At 42.1% G+C, this 23,724-nt stretch overlaps 1 protein-coding gene across 10 annotated transcripts in view; it reads right to left on the bottom strand.

Annotated features, from left to right (window-relative positions):
• Nucleotides 1–23,724, bottom strand: part of CREB5 (cAMP responsive element binding protein 5) — a 489,069-nt gene that overhangs the window by 432,614 nt on the left and 32,731 nt on the right. For 3 of the 10 annotated variants that reach the window (XR_015162484.1, XM_086396402.1, XM_086396405.1), the window contains exon 1: nt 7,028–7,200. The gene's annotated coding sequence lies outside the window, so the exon portion shown is untranslated. Of the gene's footprint in view, nt 1–7,027; nt 7,201–22,377; nt 22,436–23,724 lie in introns of those variants that run through there. The other 7 variants (XM_086396410.1, XM_086396411.1, XR_015162487.1 and 4 more) reach the window with 6 other exon arrangements.

Below are 23,724 nucleotides of genomic sequence, written 5' to 3'. Positions count from 1 at the left end.
GATGTTTTTTGTTCCATGTGGTTTTTCCCCCCTTGGGAAACCAGCAGAGAGAGAATTGCATAAAACTGGCTGAAATGTTATATTTGAGAAATCGTGCAACACAGGGGCTCCTCAGTGTAATCAAAGAATAAAAGAGACCTGAATTCTGATATAAAGTGTTCATGCAAAGAGCTGGAAAGGAAAACTATGGGTCAAGCCAAACAACACATACAGTAGATGCATTCAAGATTTCTGTTGAGATATTCTTGTGCTCCATCCTAAATACAGCAAAACCAAAACATCATCTTAAATCAAATGTTTGGTGCTCTGGAGCCCCCTATGTTGCATGCATGATTTCAATTTGCTGTGATCAGTCAAATTTTGCCAGTCAAACCTCGAAGACCATACTTCCAGGTCCAACTCACTCCTTGTGTAGTAATATTCACCTATAAACAATCTCAAATACACCAGCCTGTAAATATATTACAGACAGATCTTAGGCAAAAATGTATCTGCCAGAGTGAAAATAGCACTTGTTACTCTATCCAACAAAAAGAAAGACAAAGGTATTTTAACTTTAAGAAATGTTTTTGGATTCCTTCCTCAGAGATGAAAAAGAAAGGACAGGAAATTTATGAAAGGAAAAGGACAAGAAAGTAAAGAAAGTTACTGCCTTTACTGAGATGATCCTATAGACCGTTTTTAATTGTGCCTGGTTTTTAGTCTCAAATTATGTCTGGATGAAGTAGTTTTATAGGGCATGTCTAATTACAATGGTGAAGATGAGTGGCCTTCAAATAAGGAAACCAATATCAGAAAAATTAAAATTGCAGATATATAAGAATAACCAGAATAAAAACTACAGTTTATACAGTCAAGGTATTCATTCAAAAGATCTGATAAAAATGAAAAGAGCAAAGCATTCAAAGCCATGGGTTATGCTTCCTTCAGGACAAGGGCATTTATGGCAGCCTGACACATGGAAAGACCCCCTGACCTGGAAGTAAGGACCCTGCTTCTAGGCTGGGTTCAGCATTCTCCAACTCTAGGTCTTAGATGAGCCAGAAGAACCACCAGGCCGGAGGCTGTCCTCTGCAAAGGGACAAAGCTGGCCCATCAACGAGAAGACGCCCCCTGCCCCACCAATTCCAGCTCTGCCAAATGCTATCACAAAAGCCTTTCTCACATCTGAATGAACCCCTAGGCCAAAAGCAACTTCTCACTACAATTAGGTGTGTGTGCTTAGTTGCTCAGTTGTATCTGATTCTTTGCGACCCCATGGACTGTAGCCTGCCAGGCTCCTCTGTCCATGGGGATTCTCCAGGCAAGAATACTGGAGTGGGAAGCCAAATGCCAACATGGCAGTTTTCAATCCTTGTTAATTTTAGGGTAGAGATTACAAATGTGAACCTTGAGGAAGTAGAAGGAAGCAGCTAAAATATGTATTTTTTTAAATGTTAAAGTTGATTCTGATCTATTTCTCAGAAAACCTAAATAGGCAACAGAGTGAGCTTGGAGGTAAGAAATATGGAAATGTCACTGTAACATATTACACATTTAGGAATTTATCCTAAACTTTTAAAGTTTTATATTGAAGGTCCCAGAGTGTCAATAAAAGTTTCAAAATTTTTACTTTTGTAATAGTATCATCAGTATTACCTGGAAACTTGTAAAAGCCTTCTCTCTCTTCTCTTTTCTTACATTAAATCCATGATTTGTGATTCCCAACAATGGAATACTAATGGATCCCCAAAAAGCACTAATTGCCCATTTTTTTCCTAATTACAAAACGTAAGAACCCTTTATTGAAAACATTAAGCATGATGTCATTTTTAAAGTGCCAGAGTTTCTATTTAAAGTGATGCCATAAAGTAGATAGCTTATATAGTTTACAAACAGCAATACAAAAAGGTTCTTTAAGTCTGCTTAGCATATCTGAAAGTGCTTCTTTCTCACATTTAAATATGTGGGGCCATTGCCCCCCTCTCCAAGTTTATTACCTTATCTCAACTGTATAATTTTCTTAAATAGGATTCAGAGAAATAGTCCTAGATTTAAATTTTTAAACACTAATTTATAAAAGCATGGGTTGATTCCCATAATACAGCTGGTAGTCAAACTGGACAAGATAATGAATTGACTGAGATCATTGTTCCATCTTCATCCAAGAAAGCTGCCTCTAAAAAAAGATCTTAAATTGCTGTGGAAATCCAATTTGTAAGAAGCAAAAGAAGCATATAGATGGGAAACACCAGCCATGATCACATTAATTTCATGGCTAACAGCACTGCTTTGAAGTAAAGAAGAAGAAGGGGGAAAAAAGATGACAAAAATAATAAGTCTACTCAAATCCCCAATTTATTCTAATAGCATAACCAGAAGAAAACCAACTACAGACACAAAGTTCACATCTCGGTGATCCAGCAAACATCACATCCCCACAAAATAATTTTCAGCTTAATAAAAAATAAAGGAAAGCTAAAGGAAATACTATAGGACGGTGATGCATCATTGCCAAAAAAGCAAATTATAATAAGAAATCAGGAGACCAGGAACCTGACGTTAGTATGAACAGCCATGAAAAGTCCACAATTGATTGGTTTTGAATCCATAGGTGAGGGAAACTGACAAATAACTGTAACCAAAATCTTCAACTTACTGTAACTGAAAAGCTATACAAGAAAAATCTCTCTAACAAGCTACCATTCACTGAACCTCTTGTTCAAATAAAAGCTGCAACACCAGAAAGATATAAAAATAAAAGCACTGTTTCTATTTTTTTGTGGGAATGTCCTAATTATCTGCTCATATATAAACTATATAAGGTCACAACTGACTTTTCATTGACAGGCAATATGGGGGTATCAACCATTTATATTCAAAACCAGTTGGCTTCAAGATACGATCAACTGAGTAAACATAGTTTGAGTAAAGTTGAAAAATAAAAATCGCTATGAATCAGACAGGATTTAAATATAACATGTATGTAACATGCTACAAGCAACAGAAAATGAGAAAACTTACAGGGAAGCACAATAAAGAAAGTTCTTTAATTGCTTTCTTTTTAAGTTTTATAACTAAAGTAGTAGCTGATATTCCATCAACAGCATCCTTCTTCAGGGAATACTCATCCAGGATGGTTTTTTGTTTTATTTTTAACTTTTAGGTTTCTTTTTTAATTAAAACTTAAGTAGCTACTGAAGTGATTCATGAAATCTTGGGGGAAAAGAGCATTCTTACCTGGCATATCATTTCACATGTTTCGTAGCTCCCCTACTGCAGTTCCCATGCTCACGAACATTATTTTACCCAGGAAATAATGGTCTTATCCACACACACACACACAAAAGCTTCCAATCAAATGTTATCAAGTCTCAGGAAACTGCAACAGCAATCTTAAAAGTCAGTGTAAAATAAGAATTCCACTTACGAATCTCATCTATGAAAATACAAGATTGTTCTCCTGGAACCAACTACAAAGTTCCCTTTCTCCTTAATAAGCATAATAAACATCATCTTACCATTATCTGTAGAATAAAATCAACAACGTGTTGCTTTCTGCAGCCACCAAATCAAGGTTTTCCTTCCTTTCTTTCTAGTAAATTCTTTTTCACCAGCAAGATTAGGAAGAAAATAAAGCTTTACGTATCTGCCTCAGTAATTCAGACCACGACACTAAGAAACCAGCTCTTAGTAAAAGAAAAAAAAGAAAAAACAAGAACAGGTCTGGTATTTTACAATCACTTCTGCAATCCACAGGTACCTCCTGGACTCCCGTACCTCCTCTTCTTTCTGGTTCTTAGTTTCTTTTAGTAATGAGACTAATTTTTCCAGTAGCCTTGAACTCCCCAGATTTAACCGACATGGAAAATGTGACTAAAAACTTGTAGAACTGTCTAGCCTCCAACCCTACACAGAATCAACTTTGTTGGAAGTGTTGAAGAACACCTCACAAGCAGCTACTTGCTCCTTTAGACTCCTGCACGACACAGCTCAGAACACCAAATAACACTGCGCCATCTAGTTAGCAAGCTGCACTCTCCATTCTAAAAGGGGGGACACCTTCAAACTCTGGGACTTAAGGACTTGTCAGGGTTCAGCTGCTCTAAAGGTCCAATTGTTTATTTAAATAAAAAAAAATATCGCTACTGAGATAATCCACATCTAGTGGATATGGGAAAATTTAGGTTATAATGGCACTACAAACTTTTACATCTAACTTTGATTTACAAGATAAAAGCAAGTTTTAAATTAAAAGGGCTTTCTGTTAATAGAGCTTATTATTCTGAAGACGGGGAATGATTTTCTTCGAAAGTTGTCCCTGGGTGCATGCCTATTATCTGTGCTTTTCCCCTTCCACTAATGAGCATTTATCTAAAGAGCCTGTTAATCCTCTGATGTGTGCTTCTGGTCAGAGGTAACAGTTTGAATAAAACCACTAATCACTGATCACTAAATCACTGATCATTAATCACACTCTCCAGTGCTGGTGACCCGGGCCATTTTCCCCTTCAGGTCTATGTATGCATCACAAACAAGAAGTTTTAACATTTCAGATGCACATGTATTGTGTGGGGGGTCATACTATTTCATCTCTAGATGTGAATAAATAATAAATACTGCCACAAACTTGGGGAATGACGTCAATTAGACTCCACACATGAGTTTCACAAATGCCTACTCTACAGCATGGCTTTCACTCTGAAGAAAGTAGATCTGATTATAACAAAACATGTGTTCTTCAAGAAATTCCCACATACTCAGAATATAAATTTTCCTTTATTTAGCTTTCACCAGCTTCAAATCAGAGAGCACTCAGCTCTTCTGCACCCGCTCTGTTCAAAAGCCTGTTAAGAAATCTTTTATTTAATTTCTGCTACACACTGCAGCCCCATCCCCACCCCCACCCGGAGTTCTTTTTACTTTTATCCCTTAAACATGTCATATACAGTATTTTTATTCAACTGCCAGATACGGGGATTCTGACTCAATTCAATGACTTATGTATTTAACTTTCTATTGAAATACAGAAAGTTAATGTTAAGAGAAAAAAAGTAACACATGCACCACTTTATTGTAAGATATTTTGAGTTCAACGACTTACATTCCCTCACTTTGGAAATAAAACGTTTAATCTCGAGCCTTCCAGCTAAATTTGATTTAGTCGGCATCCTCAGCCATCCCTCTTCGGATAACCGGTCTGTCTGAGGAATGCGCTCTGTAAAGTTAAGAACTTTGCTTGCAATGAGTGTGTTGTTTTCCTAAGTCACCACAGGGACACAGTACTATCATAGTGTCTCTAAACATTTCCTGAGACGCCTTTTCTATCAGAGTTGAGCAGTTTGCCCTGGAGAAGAGGGTTCACTGGTGCCTTTCTTAAATAATAGAAAAGAGCAGATTGTGTGTGCGTCGATCAGGTACTGCGCTCCCTGGGCCACCAGAAGCTCTTACCCACACTCCAGGGACTGTGATCGCCCCAGGGAAAGCAGTCAAAGGCGGAGGCGGGGCCAGAGTGATAACGGTGTGGGCGGTAGAGCGGGTGGAGAAGGAGGGATCCGGGAGGAGAGGGCAATAACGATGCTCAGGGAATCAGCGATTGTACAAGTATGTTGGGGGTTGGGGATGGAAAGCCTTGCCTTGTCAGCACTTCTAAGGCCCCCAACCCTTGAGTATCTGAAGCTGTTAATCAAACACTTATTGGTCTGCAGAATGACGTAATGGACCTGTATCCAGCCTTTATTCCTTGACACATGTCAGAGAAGGAGGGAAAAATAAAAACCAAACACTCTGTAGACTCTGACAACGAAATATATAAGTAGCCCACTTCAGTTCCCGGCCTTGAACAAGTCTCAAGTGGGGGCGGCACTTGTTCAGGGAAAGTTGGGGTGGACAAGATCTTTATCTACCAGATACTCACCCCCCACCCCCGAAATAAATCTATGGCAAAGGAAAAGAGGGATGCAGCCGCCAGGAGAAAACATCTCCTTGGTTCCTTCGCGAGTCTTGCCCCTCTAAGAACGTCGTGAAAAGTTTTGAGCTATTCCGTGTAGAATCTGGTGGCGAGGAAGGCTCCGCCGCCGTGTTCTGAGAACTACAGCCGCGTCGAAGGCGGGAGCTGTCATTTGGGGCAGCGGCGGGGAAGAGGTAATGATGCCAGTGAGAACCGGACAGAGGCAGGAGGTGGCTGTAGGAGTGAAGACAAGGAGAGCCTCGCCACTGTCGAGCATTCCACGCCTGCAGTGAAAGGCAAGTGCCCCCCGAGAGCGATGCCCCCTCATTCCCCGGCGCGCGCGCCCACCACCTGCGGTGGGCAGCCCTGCAAGAGGTGGCAGCAGCAGGCTTGGGGCCCGGGAGGAAGCTAGCCCCCAGTGCGCCCGCCCGTCCGCCCCCTAGGTGACCCGGCGTCCTCGCCGCGCCCGCTGTAAGTTTGCAAACTTTCTCCGGGGATTCCGCCGCATCACCGGGAAGTTGGGGACGCGGGGGGGAGGTTCCTGTCTCGCCGTCTCTGCTGCTGCCGCCTCTGCCGCCGCTTGACCGCACTTCTGAAGGGTTCCGCACCTTGCCAGGTCTCTGGAGGCAAACACACACCCCCGATTCATAACTGTTCCCCGTGTCAGGGAAACACACGCGCGCTCCTACACACGCACGCACGCCGGGGCGGACACGGCGCTCGCTCCACGTTAGCATCCCTCCAGTCGCACGGCGCGGCGGCCACCAAGACGCGCTCCGGAACGGACACGGCGTGGGGTCTCTGGGGTAGCCTCAGGACACGGCTGATTCCACAGTCCACCAGTATTTGGGGCCTGACTTCCCTCTGGTCCGTCAAAGTGTTTACAAACACAGATCATCCTCCAAAAAGAAAATGCATCGCATCTTCCCTACTCCTTGCCCTGCGACCTGCCCACTGGACCAAGTAACCTCGCGGCTGCTGCCGAGAACCACCCCTGCAAACAAGTACGCTCTCGAGACGGCTCCCGCGGCAAGTGCAACGAAAGTGACTAAATGCAAAAGCCCCAGAAGTGGCCTAGCCGTATTTTTAGGAACTTACCAAACAAGTGTGGAGAAGGCAAGAGCGGAGCCCGGGTGAAGGGACCACGTTGGACTGAGCAAAGATTACAATACATTCTATTTAGAGTGCATTACATCACCCCCCCGGTGACGTCACGTGGGATTCCTGAACTTCTAAATCATTGCGGTCCGTGGGGGAGGGAGGGAGGAAGGGAGGGGCGGGGCCGTCGCGCCGAGGGGGCGGGCTCCGCCCCGGCCCCGCCCCGCCCCCGCCCCACGAGCGGACCCTGGTGCACCCGCGGGGAAGCGGCGGCGGCAGCGGCGACCGCGCAAGCAACAGCTTGCAGAGCCCAGCGCCGTGTGACACGGCTCCCTGACATTAGTAGTGTGAGTCAGCTTGGAAACAATCCTCAAGGTTTCAGAAAGGACCACGGAGGAGGCAAGGACACGGGCTCTCCCGTGAGTAGGGCCTGGTAGCATTTAAAAGGTGTGGGGATGGGGCGAGGTGGGGAGGGGTGCCGAAGAGTGCAGGGAAGAGACTTTCTCCGAACAGAAATGCGGGACGCTTCCCCTTCCCCCACCAGCAGATGTCCAGCTCCGTTTTGCTGCGACAGTCGTGACCTCATTACAGTGTTCCCTGCATCCTGGCTTTTCAGAGCACTCAGTGGACACCCCTTTTCACCTCCCGCCCCCGCCCCTCTCCAGCTCACTTCCAAGGGAATAACTTCTTTATTGTGCACACTCATGTGGAATACACTGCCCCCACCCTTTCCAAGACCCCTGCTTCTCGAGTCTGAGAGCTGGAAAAAGAGTTGCTCCTGGAAGGGAAAGGTGTATCACGGCTAGAGCCAAGTGATGAGCCTGATTTAGACTCAGCGTCAGAGCCGGAAGGGCCGTTGGCGATCACTTCCAGAGCCTCGTCTGTAACTTGCCCAAGCTCCCCGGCTGACAAAGTGGTACAGCAGGAGCCAAAGGTAGGGAAAGAGCCCCTGGTCTGCAGTGTCTTCCCCACAGCTCCGTGAAAGGAGGAGCCTGGAGCTTTCAGCATCAGCCAAGACACCCTCACCATCACTATCCCTCGGCTTGACTTCCATTCAGATGTTCTCTCAGTGAGCCAGACTCAAAGAGAAGGCATAGAGTAATTTCCAGCGGATCCTAGCCATCCCAGACCACCACTGTCATCCGTGCAGCAGCTCACATTGTACAAAGCCTTCACACCTACGTGGAACTCCCTTGATTCTCACAACAAGCAGCACAAGGAGGGTGAGCGTTGTCATTATCCCCATTTTACAGGTGCTGCTGCTAAGTCGCTTCAGTCGTGTCCGACTCTGTGCCATCCCATAGATGGAAGCCAACCAGGCTCCCCCATCCCTGGGATTCTCCAGGCAAGAGTACTGGAGTGGGTTGCCATTGAGCTAAGGCAAACTCCAGAAGGTTAGGTAGCTTGCCTGAAGCTGCTTGAGTAAGTGGTGGCACTGGCACCATCCCAACCCCTGTTTTCAAACCTCAGATCCCAACTGGGCTCTTTTCTAGAACCAAGGTTGTTTTCCCTTCTCATGGGTTATTGTGGGTTAGAACCTTTGCTAAAGATTGGAGCTTTGCTTAGGAACAGTTTAGCCCCTGTTAACAAACAATTGAGCTTCCCTGGTGGCTCAGAGATAAAGAGTCTGCCTGCAATGTGCGAGACCCAGGTTCGATCCCTGGGTTGGCAAGATCTCCTGGAGAAGGAAATGGCAACCCACTCCAGTATTCTTGCCTGGAAAATCCCATGAATGAAAGAATCTGGAGAGCTATAGTCCGTGGGGTCGCAGAGTCGGACACGACTGAGTAACTAACACACGCACAACAAACAATAATCATTCCTGACATTTATGTAACATTTGACATTTATATAGCACCTCTCATCCCAATGCATCACAACCATGACTGTGCAGTTTGCCAGAGAATCGTGACTGGACTGGCTAGAAATTGTAATGCTTTGCCTGGATTGTCACATACTTCTGAACTGGTTTTTATACACTAAATGGAAGTGCTTTGTGTTTCCTTTCTGGTTTTAAGTGTTTAACTCTTTCCTTTAGTGTTTCTTGAGACCACAGGGACTGCTGACTTTGGATTTCTCACAGTCTTATTCAGAACTCATCACTGAGTTTCCTATTTGCTGTCTTCACATGTGGCCCTAAAGGAATTGCAAAAGAAGGGCTCCAGTCCTAACTTGAATCTTAACCAATAAAACTTTAAATATGACAGCTCAATTACTTGGGTTGACAGAAGGAAGCAACAGCTACCTTGCCCACATTCCCACTCAATTATGAGGACATCCTTTACCAGTAAAGCAGAAATCTACCTCCTCTCTCAAAAGAAAAAGTGTGAGCCAAATCAGGAGCAAACTTGAGGCAGGAAAGGGATGCAGCTTGACAAAGCAGTACTAAGTCTGAGAGCTCATCTTTTTTCCCAGCTAATAGGTGTGGCTCAAAGGTACATAATGGAGAATTGAATAAGCAAAGCTGAGGTGATAACCAAAATATTTAAAAATCTGTAAGTAATTAATCATCATCTAAATTTAAAACATTTACTTCCCAGTATTCCCTAACCAGAAGCATATATGTAAGTTTTAAGCAGTATTTCATCCGTTTCTAATACTATTCAAATCAGTTGTCAGTCTTTAAAAATTGTTGCTGATCTCTTGTTTGATATGCTGCTACCAGGTAAACAATGCCTCCCCACTCCAAGCCATGGTTGACACAGGAATACACGTGGAACTTTTCCAATGCTGTATCCAATAATTTAATAATCATTAGGTTAATTGGAATTTCAATGGGCAGATAATTTCTCCACATCAGCAATATTGTTCATGGTGCTGACTCATATCTCTGCTTCTGTTGAACTGATAGCAATTTCATTCACAATGTTTCTAAGCCATTGTATTACAGTTTTCTATATATTATAGATCTCTGTGACCAAGTAAGTCATATACACACACACACACACACAATTATTTTTAGTGTAAACTGAAGAAGAGAGGTAGTGTTTATAAGTGTGGACTCTTAATGTCAGGCTGGCAGAGTTCAGATTGTGGCTCTGCTACTTGAACTTTAATCTTTGGGTCTTAGTTTCCTCATCTATATAATGGGACTGGTGATGATAATTATAATAACTCAAATGAGTTGAGAACTGTGTTTGGCATAAGACAAATACTACATAAATATTTGCCCTCATTTTTATCAGTGAAAATAATGCCACTAATGCCATGACAGGAAGACATTCAGTGATTTTGGCAAACTTGACCAAACAAATGAAAGGACACCCTGTTTCCCCACACTTTTCCCAGCCCCACACTAGCCCCTGCATCCACCGTCTATACCAAGCAGGCTCTCCTGTGTCAAAGCTGCCAACAGAGCCCCTGTGTTTATGGACTCAAATTTCTACATGCCTTGTGCTCACCCTGTCTCTTTCAGGATCTCTCAGAGCCAAAGTCCCATGTAGGCTGCAGTTCCCAGAAGCAGCCATGCAAGAGCATCTCTAGGGGTGCCTCCACTGGTGACAGCCATAACCTGTGGCAATCGCCTGCTGGGGTGCCAACACCACCTCCAAGAATGCCACTTCACCCACTAGGACTCCACCCATCATGGCCTGGGAGATGTGTGGAGACAAGGACCCTTACACTAGACCTTACCTTGACTTACACTAGAGTCAAGGTAAATTAGCTGAGGTACTACCCACCCAGGGTTCTCCCCCACAACCTCCAAGGGTAGGGGCACAGGCAGGGCACAGTTTTGCCCATAAGGCACCACATCCCCACATTCATTGAACCTATGAAAAGCTGGCTCGGCACCTACACTGACCAATGAGAATAGATGAGATGCCTGTTAGACCAGAGATTAACCCCTTAGTTGCTGGATCATAGGGCAGTTCAAGAATGAGGCCTGGGCAGCTGGGTCAGTAGGGGTAGCACAGAGGTCAGAGAAGTGAGTATTTACTAGCCTTCCTCAATGATCAATGCAAAGAAATAGAGGAAAACATTAGAATGGGAAAGACTAGAGATCTCTTCAAGAAAATTAGAGGTACCAAGGGAACATTTCATGCAAAGATGGGCTCAATAAAGGACAGAAATGGTAGGGACCTAACAGAAGCAGAAGATATTAAGAAGAGGTGGCAAGAATACACAGAAGAACTGTACAAAAAAGATCTTCATGACCCAGATAATCATGATGGTGTGATTACACACCATCATGAGCCAGACATCCTGGAATGTGAAGTCAAGTGGGCCTTAGGAAGCATCACTACAAACAAAGCTAGTGGAGGTGATGGAATTCCAGTTGAGCTATTGCAAATCCTAACAGATGATGCTGTGAAAATGCTGCATTCAATATGCCAGCAAATTTGGAAAACTCAGCAGTGGCCACAGGACTGGAAAAGGTCAGTTTTCATTCCAATCCCAAAGAAAGGTAATGCCTAAGAATGCCCAAACTACTGCACAATTGCACTCCTCTTACACGCTAGGAAAGTGATGCTCAAAATTCTCCAAGCCAGGCTTCAGCAATACATGAACCGTGAACTTTCAGATGTTCAAGCTGCTTTTAGAAAAGGCAGAGGAACCAAAGATCAAATTGCCAACATCCGCTGAATCATTGAAAAAGCAAGAGAGTTCCAGAAAAACATCTACCTCTGCTTTATTGGCTATGCCAAAGCTTTTGACTGTGTGGATCACAATAAACTGTGGAAAATTCTGAAAGAGATGGGAATACCAGACCACCTGACCTGCCTCTTGAGAAATCTATATGCAGCTCAGGAAGCAACAGTTAGAACTGGACATGGAACAACAGACTGGTTCCAAATAGGAAAAGGAGTACATCAAGGCTGTATATTGTCACCCTGCTTATTTAACTTCTATGCAGAGTACATCTTGAGAAATGCTGGGCTGGAGGAAGCACAAGCTGGAATCAAGATTGCCAGGAGAAATATCAATAACCTCAGATATGCAGATGACACCACCCTTATGGCAGAAAGTGAAGAAGAACTGAAGAGCCTCTTGATGAAAGTGAAAGAGGAGAGTGAAAAAGTTGGCTTAAAGCCCAACATTCAGAAAACTAAGACCATGGCATCTGGTCCCACCACTTCATGGGAAATAGATGGGGAAACAGTGGAAACAGTGGCTGACTTTATTTTTCTGGGCTCCAAAATCACTGCAGATGGTGATTACAGCCATGAAATTAAAAGATGCTTACCCCTTGGAAGGAAAGTTATGACCAACCTAGATAGCATATTCAAAAGCAGAGACATTAGTTTGCCAAGAAAGGTCCATCTAGTCAAGGCTATGGTTTTTCCTGTGGTCATGTATGGATGTGATAGTTGGACTATAAAGAAAGCTGAGCACCGAAGAATTGATGCTTTTGAACTGTGGTGTTGGAGAAGACTCTTGAGAGTCCCTTGAACTGCAAGGAGATCCAACCAGTCCATCCTAAAGGGGATCAGTCCTGGGTGTTCATTGGAAGGACTGATGTTGAAGCTGAAACTCCCAATACTTTGTCCACCTGATGAGAAGAGCTGACTCATTTGAAAAGACCCTGATGCTGGAAAAGATTGAGGGCAGGAGAAGGGGATGACAGATGATAAGATGGTTGGATGGCATCACCAACTCAATGCACATGGGTTTGAGTGGACTCCTGGAGTTGGTGATGGACAGGGAGGCCTGGCATGCTGCAGTTCTTGGGGTCGCAAAGAGTCGGACACGACTGAGTGACTGAACTGAACTGAGGGAAGAATTTTAATATTTTAACAAACTTACAGCCTTACCAGTACTTATGCACTGAATATGAGGCCAGAGTAGAACCTTCCAAGGGTCCTCAGAGGGTAAGAAGCCCTTTTGCGCATGCTTTGGATTTTTTGGATTCAGTCATTTCTCCAACATTCAACAAAGGCTGATAAGTCTGCCCAGTACTGGGGAGGAAAAAACAAGTGTCTCCTTTTCAGCTCTCTCCTGGACTCCCACAGAAGTTCTCAAAACTTAATGGCATAAGCAGCACTTAGGTAACTTGTTAAAGACAGTTTCTTGGGTCAGGCATCCCCGGGGGATTTCTGTTCAAGGATCTGGCATTGGGCCCAGGATTCTGCATTTGTGATTTTGATGCAAGTGTCTGGAGACCCTACTTCAAGTGATTCTTGTCTAGTGAATTCATAGATGGGCAGTTACCTGGGAGGATGCCAGGGATGGAACAGGAAGAGTCTGCAGCCTGCAGACTAAAAAAATTTAAAAATTAAAAAAAAACAGAACAGTCTCTTGCTTGAAATCAATCCTCTGGCTGCTTCCCATAATCCTAGAGAAGCATTCCTCTTGTCCCTTCCACATACACCACTCAGAGGGAGTTTTACCATTTCTTTTGCATTCAAGGCTTTTCTTAACAGTGTTAACAGTGGTAATAGGAAAATTGTGGCTGGCTTTGTGGTTAAACACCTTGCTATGAGACCACTGGGAAGTTTCCATTTCTTTTAAGATGAATCTTCACTATCTTATTTGAAGGGATAAAGATGTTCAAATAAACGGAACTGGAAAATTCATCCAAAGACAGAAACAACCACAGAACCGCTGGCTAACACTTACTAAGCATTTACTCTTTGCCAAGGCTTATGCTCAGAGCTTTATGTGCGTTCTTTCAGTTACTCCTCACAATAATCCTACAAGGTTGTTGAACCCGTTCTCATTTGCAATGGAGAGATCAAATCTTGGAGCAATGAGCAGCTTGCCAAAGATCATGCAGCTGGGTCAAGGCCAACAGAAATGAGGGACCCAGACCACTTTAGAGCTAGTACAAGCGCCTCTGGGAAGACCCTTGGACCACAGAGCATGCGCCAGAACACAGACTCTCAGGCTCTCATGTGTCCACTGTCCCCTCCCACTTCATTTGCATGGAGCAGCTTATGCACAAAATTCTGGTGGACCTGTGGGAGTCAGTGAGACACTAAGTAACCAGAAGGTAAGTCTTTTTCCTTTGCTGTAGGTGGAATGGGGGTGAAGTAGACACTGTCGGCCCTGAGAGGGCATGCTTTCCTTTCAAACTGGAACTTTCTTGGAACTCAGAGAAAAGCCAAAGGTGCTTTGTGCTGTGCTAACTCACTTCATTGTGTCCGACTCTCTGTGACCCTATGGACTGTAGCCCTCCAGGCTCCTCTGTCCATGGGATTCTCCAGGCAAGAATACTGGTGTGGGTTGCCATGCCCTCCTCCAGGGAATCTTCCCGACCCAGGGATCGAACCCTTCTTTCTTACATCTCTGCACTGGCAGGTAGGTGCTTTATCACTTGTACCACCTGGGAAGCCCAAAGACTCTCTAAGACACCCCAAAAAACTTAGCAAGACTGTCTTCTCTTAGTCTCTGTGTTGGGCAACTAATCTCTTACACTGAAAATGATGACACAAATGGAAAAGGAAAGATAGAGCTGCCCTTACTTCTCTTCAGTCTTTCCTTATAAGTAAACAGAAGGCAGAATATTTGTAGAATATGTACACTTCAAGAAGTGAAATACAGTTGAGTTCATTTTATGCAGCATTTCCACTGTGCAGGTAAGAACAAAATTCATATACACATAGGAATTGTGTGAATTCAGTGATTCCATATACAAGTGAACATATTCACATTCAAAACTGGCATTGTACAATATAAATGTAAATGGTAAAATGAGTGTTAATAATTTAATATTTTAATTTTTTGTTACTTTGAACAACATTAAATAGCAGATTAAAAACACCATGACAAGTGGAGAGACTGACTGTGACAGGGAGGAAATTAATCTATTTAATATCTTTAACGACATTTTTCCCCAGTCTTTTGAACAAGGGGGGCTGCATTTTCAGTTAAGCTGGGTCTGAGAATTATGTAGCCAGCCCTGCAAGTGCTCTAAGTCGCTTAAGTCATGTCTGACTCTTTCCAACCCTATGGACTGTAGCCCACCAGTCTCTTCTTTCCATGGGGATTCTCCAGGCAGGAATATTGGAGTGGTTTGTTATGCCCTCCTCCAGGGGATCTTCCTGACCCAGGGATCAAACTCACATCTCTTATGTCTCCTGCATTGGAAGGTGGGTTCTTTACCACTAGCACCACCTGGGAAGCCCTGTAACCAACCCTGCTAAGCTGCTAAGTTGCTTCAGTCGTGTCCGACTCTGCGACCCCGTAGATGGCAGCCCACCAGACTCTCCTGTCCTTGGGATTCTCCAGGCAAGAACACTGGAGTGGGTTGCCATTTCCTTCTCCAATGCATGAAAGTGAAAACTGAAAGTGAAGTCTCTCAGTCGTGTCCAACCCTCAGCGGCCCCATGAACTGCATGCAGCCTTCGAGGCTCCTCTGTCCATGGGATTTTCCAGGCAACAGTACTGGAGTGGGGTGCCACTGCCTTCTCCGACCCTACCTACAGATAAATGAAGGAAGCAATCTGCTGTGCCCCCAGACCCATGCTCCCCATGTGCAGAGTAAGGGCAAGCAGATCAAGAGTCTAACAGCCTTCTGTCACTTAGCACGTGGCCCTGACGGTTTTTTGACCTCTCTAAACTTCAGATCGTTCATCTGTAAAGTAGAGCTAATGTTAGCATCTATCTCCCAGGATATTGCAAGGATTCAATGACTTAATATAGATAAAGTGCATAAAACAATGCCTGGCACATAATAATTACTGGAAAAATGTTAGAAACCCTTATGCCCTAATAAGATTTGGTGAAGAATTTCATAAAATAATCCATGTCAAGTGCTTAGCAACTAGGTATGTCATTTAGAATATGCTCAGCAAATGTTCATTACATAAAATTGCATGTAAGCTCTAATCCTGAAGTTCTATGGATTAGGATGGAGGAATCCATCCCATATGTCCTCAAATTAATGGCCTTCAGATAAGCCACTTGTATTTGAAGGATAGTTAGATGAACAAATCCACCTTGAGTTTGTAAAATTGCAACAGAACAATTTTACACAGTCTGATGTTCTGGTTGAAACCATCACAATTTTCCCTTCATTAATATACAAATGCCTTCTTAAACCACCAGTTGTATAATTATTAACTCTTGTGTGGTTTAGATTTTCTGTAATCACTTCTTAAAATCCTAAAAGGTGTAGCTCAAAAGACACCATACTCTTGCTTTGGAGGTGGGGGTGCATGTCAACTCTGAAATGTTGTTAGCAAAGGACAGCCTGGTCACTTGGTTCAAGCTTGGATGACTTCATTTGAAAGAGTATCAGTTACTGATTGCCTAGACCTATTCTGTTAGGGAATTACTATATCCCCCATATTATAAAATTTAATGTTTTCTCTTGAACTGAGCTGAAAATCAGAATTGTTCACTTGTCCCAAAGAGTATCATTAGAGTGTTAACATCCCTATGAAAGTTACACTTATCTTAATGTGTTCCTCTTTTATCTTTTAAAAGAGAGACTTGATTAAATGAAAAACTACTCTTCCCTTTTTTCTCCTGCGTTGGGATTAAGTGAAAGAGATTGACACCTGCTCTGAATAATGACCCAGAATAATAGTGCTGTGTCAGCACACTGGAAAAGTTTTAGTCATTTCCTTAAGATCAATGGTAAGTGGAAAGTAACGGTTTTACAATAATTAGGAGTGTTTTATATGGGGAAGGTTCATTTAGACTAAAACAGTATTGATATCACATAAATTAATATTGAGTGTCGCCTCACATGAACTGATATTTCACATACCACCTCTTTTTATATTATCGTTAACCACATGTTTAACTCATGTACTGCTGACGTGGAAGGTTACTCTCATCTCTTCAGGGGCATTTATTTATAAGTACCTTATTTAAATGATTCTAGAGAATTTCAGTAGCTTTTAAACCTAATTGATCAGCGATTCCTCCTCATTCTTACATGATACAGAATATTTAAAACCTGGAAAGTTATTTTCAACCTCATTTGAATCATGAAAATTGCCCACTGAAGGAGTCAGAAAATATAAAACTTCCCCATCCCCCTTCCTCATGCTAGTGTTAAAATATTCTGTCTATAGCTTTCACAACAGTGCCCTAACTTGACACTTAAAGAGAATGCAGTACAAGCAGTACGCTGGAACATTGTGCTGTTTAGAAAAACCATCTATTTTCAAGACTGCTGTCTGTTCAGTGCAATGCTAAAGTCTGAGAGGAGGGAAAGAAGAGGATTGTGAACACTAACTATGGTTCAAGTTATATATTTTATCTCATTGAATCTCGACAACTCTTGGTGGAAGATGTTGTTGCTCCTATTTTATTGATGGCTAATTACTTAGCCTCAGAGAGGCTAAGTAATTTGACCAAGGTCACACAGCGAATAAGTAAGGCAGCTGGGTTTTGAACCTAGTTCTAACTCCAGAATCCCCATTGTCCATTGCATCTCGCTGCAGTGGCTTTTATTTCAAGATGTTCCATCTCTCCTTTCACTCTCTTGCATCACATTATTTTGTTTTGTTGAGCAACCCACCCCCCTCACACACACACACACACACACACACACACATGTACATATGCAAAAGATTGAAAGCTGCTGTGTCTCTCAGTGATCATTTTGTGAAATCTGAGTCCTTTCAGAGGCTGAATCCTGTGTTCAGGAAGCAGTAGACCTGTTTGATGAACAGAGGACCCTGGCCTAGCAAGATCCTGGCTATCATGGGTGATCCAAATATATCCCTTATGGTCTCTCTTTCATTTTTTTTAATGGAAATATTTTTATTGTTTCTGCAGGTTAGAAAAGTAATACATGCTTGTAAAAAGCTCAAGTAACACAAAAGTGTTTAAAATAGAAAGTAAATTTCTCCCTACAATCCCATCTGGAGATAACTACTATAAAAGTTGGATGAATATGCTTCTAGAAATTGTACTATACATGTAAACATAAATTGCATGAATGTGGTCAAACTACATATTCTGTTCTCAAACTGCTTTTCCTACAATTTAGTTTTAAATTTTACAATTTATTGTGACATCTGTCCAGGAATATTATAATATGGCATCATCCTTTTTCATGGTTATGTAAGATTTTATTGTTTGGGTTTAGTTAATCCGTTCACTATGAATGGATATCCGTATAGTTTCCAATTTGCTGCTATTATAAACAGTGCTACAGTGAATACCTGTTACTTGTGCATACACATTGTGACTAATTTTCACAGAAATGGTATTGCAGGGCCACAGGTTATAAATGTTTTAAATGTTGTTACATATTGCTTGATGGCCCTTCAGAATGGTAGCACCAATTAGTGTCCAGCCTATAAGAAGCAAGAGTGCCCCCTGTCCCCACAGTTTTATCAGCAGGGGCATCTTTTAAGAGTAAAGTCTTACTTGAGAGCTCAAACAGATGTTAGTTTGTCTTATAAACAAAATTGAAATTGGTGGTTTCTACACAGAATCCAAATGCAAGACATTTTGACAATAGAATTCACACTCGTAAATCATCAAACAGCAGCTAACTTTGATTGTTAGGAATTAGTGTAAGTCTTTCCCACACAACTCATTCATTTAAGATAACCCAGCTAGTATCATTTCTATCCTCCTCTTCCATTCTGGAGGAAACTGGATTATATAGAGGTACAGCAACTTGCCTAAATGTCTGACAAGAGGTGAAACTGGGATTCGTTTTCTTCATTTTTTTAATTGATATGTGGTGGTGGTGGTTTAGTCGCTAAGTCATGTCTGACCCTTGCAATCCTGTGGACTGTAGCCTGCCGGGCTCCTCCGTCCATGGGATTCCCCAGGCAAGAATACTGGAGTGGGTTGCCATTTCCTTCTCCAGGGGATCTTCTCAACCTAGGAACTGAACCCAGGTCTCCTGCATTGCAGGCAGATGATTTACCAACTGAGCTATGAGAGAAGCCCTTACTTGATATATAGTTGATATGTAATAATATATGTTTCAGGTGTACAAAACAGATTCACAATTTGTGAAGGTTATATTCCATTTATAGTTATTATAAAATATCAGCTCTATTTCCTATGTTGTACTACATATCCTTATAGCTTCTTTATTTTAAACCTAGTAGTTTGTACTTTTTAATTCCCTCCTTTTGTCTCGCCTCTCCCTGCCCTGGTCTCCCCACTAGTAACCACTGATTTGTTCTCTATATCTGTGAGTCTGTTTCTGTTTTTTTATCTTCACTAGTTTGTTTTATTTTTTCATTCCACCTATAAGTGATAACTAGCATGTGAGATGAGTGCAATTGTGCGGTAGTTTGAGCATTCTTTGGCATTGCCTTTCTTTGGGATTGGAATGAAAACTGACCTTTTCCAGTCCTGTGGCCACTGCTGAGTTTTCCAAATTTGCTGGCATATGGAGTGCAGCACTTTCACAGCATCATCTTTCAGAATTTGGAATAGCTCAACTGGAATTCCATCACCTCCACTAGCTTTGTTTGTAGTGATGCTTCCTAAGGCCCACTTGAGTTCACAATTCCAGGATGTCTGGCTCTAGGTCAGTGATCACACCATTGTGATTATCTGGGTTGTGAAGATCTTTTTTAGAAAAGGCAGAGGAACCAGAGATCAAATTGCCAACATCCGCTGGATCATTGAAAAAGCAAGAGAGTTCCAAAAAAACATCTATTTCTGCTTTATTGACTATGCCAAAGCCTTTGACTGTGTGGATCACAATAAACTGTGGAAAATTCTGAAAAAGATGGGAATACCAGACCACCTGATCTGCCTCTTGAGAAATTTGTATGCAGGTCAGGAAGCAACAGTTAGAACTGGACATGGAACAACAGACTGGTTCCAAATAGGAAAAGGAGTTCGTCAAGGCTGTATACTGTCACCCTGCTTATTTAACTTATATGCAGAGTACATCATGAGAAACGCTGGACTGGAAGAAACAGAAGCTGGAATCAAGATTTCCGGGAGAAATATCAATAACCTCAGATATGCAGATGACACTACCCTTATGGCAGAAAGTGAAGAGGAACTAAAAAGCCTCTTGATGAAAGTGAAAGTGGAGAGTGAAAAAGTTGGCTTAAAGCTCAACATTCAGAAAACGAAGATCATGGCATCCGGTCCCACCACTTCATGGGAAATAGATGGGGAAACAGTGGAAACAGTGTCAGACTTCATTATTTTGGGCTCCAAAATCACTGCAGATGGTGACTGCAGCCATGAAATTAAAAGACGCTTACTCCTTGGAAGGAAAGTTATGACCAACCTAGATAGCATATTCAAAAGCAAAGACATTACTTTGCCAACAAAGGTCTGTCTAGTCAAGGCTATGGTTTTTCCTGTGGTCATGTATGGATGTGAGAGTTAGACTGTGAAGAAGGCTGAGCACTGAAGAATTGATGCTTTTGAACTGTGGTGTTGGAGAAGACTCTTGAGAGTCCCTTGGACTGCAAGGAGATCCAACCAGTCCATTCTGAAGGAGATCAGCCCTGGGATTTCTTTGGAAGGAATGATGCTAAAGCTGAAACTCCAGTACTTTGGCCACCTCATGGGAAGAGTTGACTCATTGGAAAAGACTCTGATGCTGGGAGGGATTGGGGGCAGGAGGGGATGGCTGGATGGCGTCACTGACTCGATGGATGTGAGTCTGGGTGAACTCTGGGAGTTGTTGATGGACAGGGAGGCCTGGCGTGCTACAATTCATGGGGTCACAAAGAGTCGGACACGACTGAGCGACTGATCTGATCTGATAAGTGATAACATGGTATTTGTCTGTCTCTGTCTGATGTATTTCACTGAGTATAATACCCTCAAAGTCCACCCATGTCATTGAAAATGGCAAGTTTTCATTTTTATGGCTGAGTAATATTCCTCTGTGTGTATGTGTGTGAATATATAGTCTTCTTTATTCATTTATCTGCTGATGGACATGTACGTTGCTTCCATATCTTGACATGTGTAGACAATGCTGCTGTGAATTTTGGGGTCATGTACCTTTTCAAATTAGTGTTTCTGGTTTTAGAGGTGGGTTGAATAAATATTCAGGAGTGGAATTGCTGGATCTTATGGTAGTTCGTTTTCAGTTCTTCAAGAAATCTCCATTATGTTTTCCATAGTGCCTGCACCAGTTTACATTTCCACTAACAGTGTAGGAGGATTCCCTTTTCTCCACATCCTCGCCAACATTTATTGTGATAAATATATAGAACATAAAATAAATTATCTTTTTAGTAATTTTTAAGTATTCAATTTGATATCACTAAGTACATTCATACTGTATAATGATCACCACTGTTTATCTATTTTCAGAACTTTTTCCCTATCCTAAATGGAAACTCAGTATATACTAGACAAAAGTCTTCATTTCCTCTTCCCCTGGAACTGGAATCTCAACTCATGAAACCTGAGGTTAAAGTCCAAGGCTTATATACCAGAGTCTAACTGCTTTAACTGGTTCTACCATTTTGAATCAAACCCAGATTTTAGTGTTTTCTTGTTCTAAGTAAGGTCTTGTGTGGTAAAGGACTAGCAGACATAGACCCTTTCCAGAATAATGGGAGGCTTTGTGGCAAAGATAGGATTGTGAGGGCATGAGTCAAGCCTTAGCATTGCTGACCTACCATTGCTGAACCCACCCCTGGTCATTCTAATTGCTAAACATGAAGACCAGGGTCTTGTGTGAGGCTGATGAATGAACTTTAAAAAGAAAAAAGAGGAACCATTTCTACCCTGATTCACTAAGTCAAATAAATGGGCAAAAGGGGCAGCTGTGGCAGGTATGGGTCTCCTTGGGGCAGATCCTCAATATCTCACAAACTGGAAGAAGGAGGAGCTGATGGATCCTCCAGAGGCTGGCTCCAACCCATGAGGTCCAGACAGATGCAGTCCTCATGTCTTCCCCCATCTCATTATATTGGTCCCACCCTAGCCTAAACTTTGCTTCTCCAAATAGATCCATCTGGAATACAACATCCATCACTCAGAGTATTGTCAAGGGGTAAATGGGTGCCTTTTTGGAGAGGAATCCCACTCTGTAATCAACCACCAGGTACTGTTTACCCATTGATGGATGTCACACATCCACACATATGGGACCTAAATCAAAGCTATGGACTTTTTTCCAATCCACATTTTAGATTTTTCTCTATATTTTCAAGTTATTACATTACTGTTTAAGAATGAGTTATTTTTAGGAAACTATGTTCCATATATTATTTAACCCTCCGATCCAAGGCAGTCTCCCAAACAAGAAAATTCTTCAAAAAAAAAAAATATATATATATATATATCCTTGTGGCATTTAAAATATAAGGTAATTTGTCCTCATAAAATAAGACCCAGAGTTTTTCCTCTTTGTGTACTCACAGCCCAGTGAAATGAATAAAGGTAAATAATCAAGAATATAAGGAAGAGGAGAAGGAAAATGGAGACAGGTATAGACCAAGACAGGGACAAAACAGAAGAATACAGAAGTTGTGGCTTCATTCTTACGATGTTACCTGGTATTCTTCAGCTCGCCAAAATAAAGAGAATCAATAGCATCCGAGATGTATGGTCCTGTTTTAAAAATAAAAACAAATTGCTGTTAAAATGATTGAACTAAGTAGAACAGAAACAAGAAACCTATAGAAACAAGTATATTTTTTGTACACTAAGACTCTGATCCCATTAAATGCTTAAATAATATCTTCCTGACATCATGCCTGTAGAAATAATGTTACTTTCATATTTATGACATCAAGAGATTATATTACTAGTTTATGAAAAAATATGTTCAACTTGCCATTTTTAAATGATGCTGATATGGATTAGTACATATTATAGGATTAGATACATATGCTATACTATCTAGTTATATATTTTAATATAAACATCCCCAACAGGTGCAAAAATACCACCTAAAGTAAAACAAAAGATAATGTATCTTATGACAAGAAAAACATATTTGCCTTGTATCCGAAAAGAAGGGAAAGTGTATGTATATTCCCATCCTACATTTCTCTTTCTAGGGCTTTATCTAACTCTGGCACAGTGCCATGGATCTATAAGCCCTTGTATCTTCTGATTAAAAGAAAATAAGTGTAGAATCATGTTTGCTACAGTTTGCTGCCAAAAGCCCATGTCTATAATCCATCATTAAAATGTGACAGTGTATGGCTACAAAGAAAGAAAAAAATCTCAGATGTCATGCTCATTTGCAAATGTTTCAGGGGCTGGAGATTGTTTGGCAATCCTGCTGTTTCTAGGTTATTTGTGGAATAACCAGTTTAATTGAGCTGATGATTGCCTTGTGCCTGTATTGCTCTTCTGACTTAAGTCTTTATTTTCTGCAGTTGGCATCAATTTGTGCTACGTGGCAAGGGCATGGCATGCATTCAGCAAGCCCAGATTCCGGAGTTCCAGCCCACCCCTTGTCTGCCCTTGCCAATCTGATTTCTGAGGAATTTGCCTAGAGTTGTTACAGGAAAAAAGAAAAAATGGGAAAGGAACTCCTCGCCCTACTTTGCAGACCATTTCATAGAATACCTCCTTTGGCTTGACATTCTTGGCCCCAGTAAGGAAAAGAGATTTTATGTCTTTATTGAAATGAAGTGTGGTTTAGGATGTTCTCTGTAATTGGAGCACATCCCACTGCATGTAGTGTACAATGTCGACCAACCTGTTGCAACCTGGAGTGCAAGTCAGATATTTGCTACCCAGTGGAGCCAGTTGGGAAAAGAAAAGGGTGGGGGGAACCTGGGTTAACACCAACCTTGTCCTGACATGCACCAGGGCTATAGCATGAAGGAAAATTGAAAACAGAAACATCATGAAGATCAGTAAGAAGACAGGGCCTCTCCTTCTTT

The sequence above is a fragment of the Bos grunniens genome, chromosome 4 (genome assembly GCF_055505025.1).
Source record: "Bos grunniens cultivar Pamir isolate PY7600 chromosome 4, Bosgru_T2T1.0, whole genome shotgun sequence".
Taxonomy (NCBI): domain Eukaryota; kingdom Metazoa; phylum Chordata; class Mammalia; order Artiodactyla; family Bovidae; genus Bos; species Bos grunniens.
The sequence above is the reverse complement of the archived record's forward strand: the minus strand, read 5'-3'. Positions and strand labels throughout refer to the sequence as shown.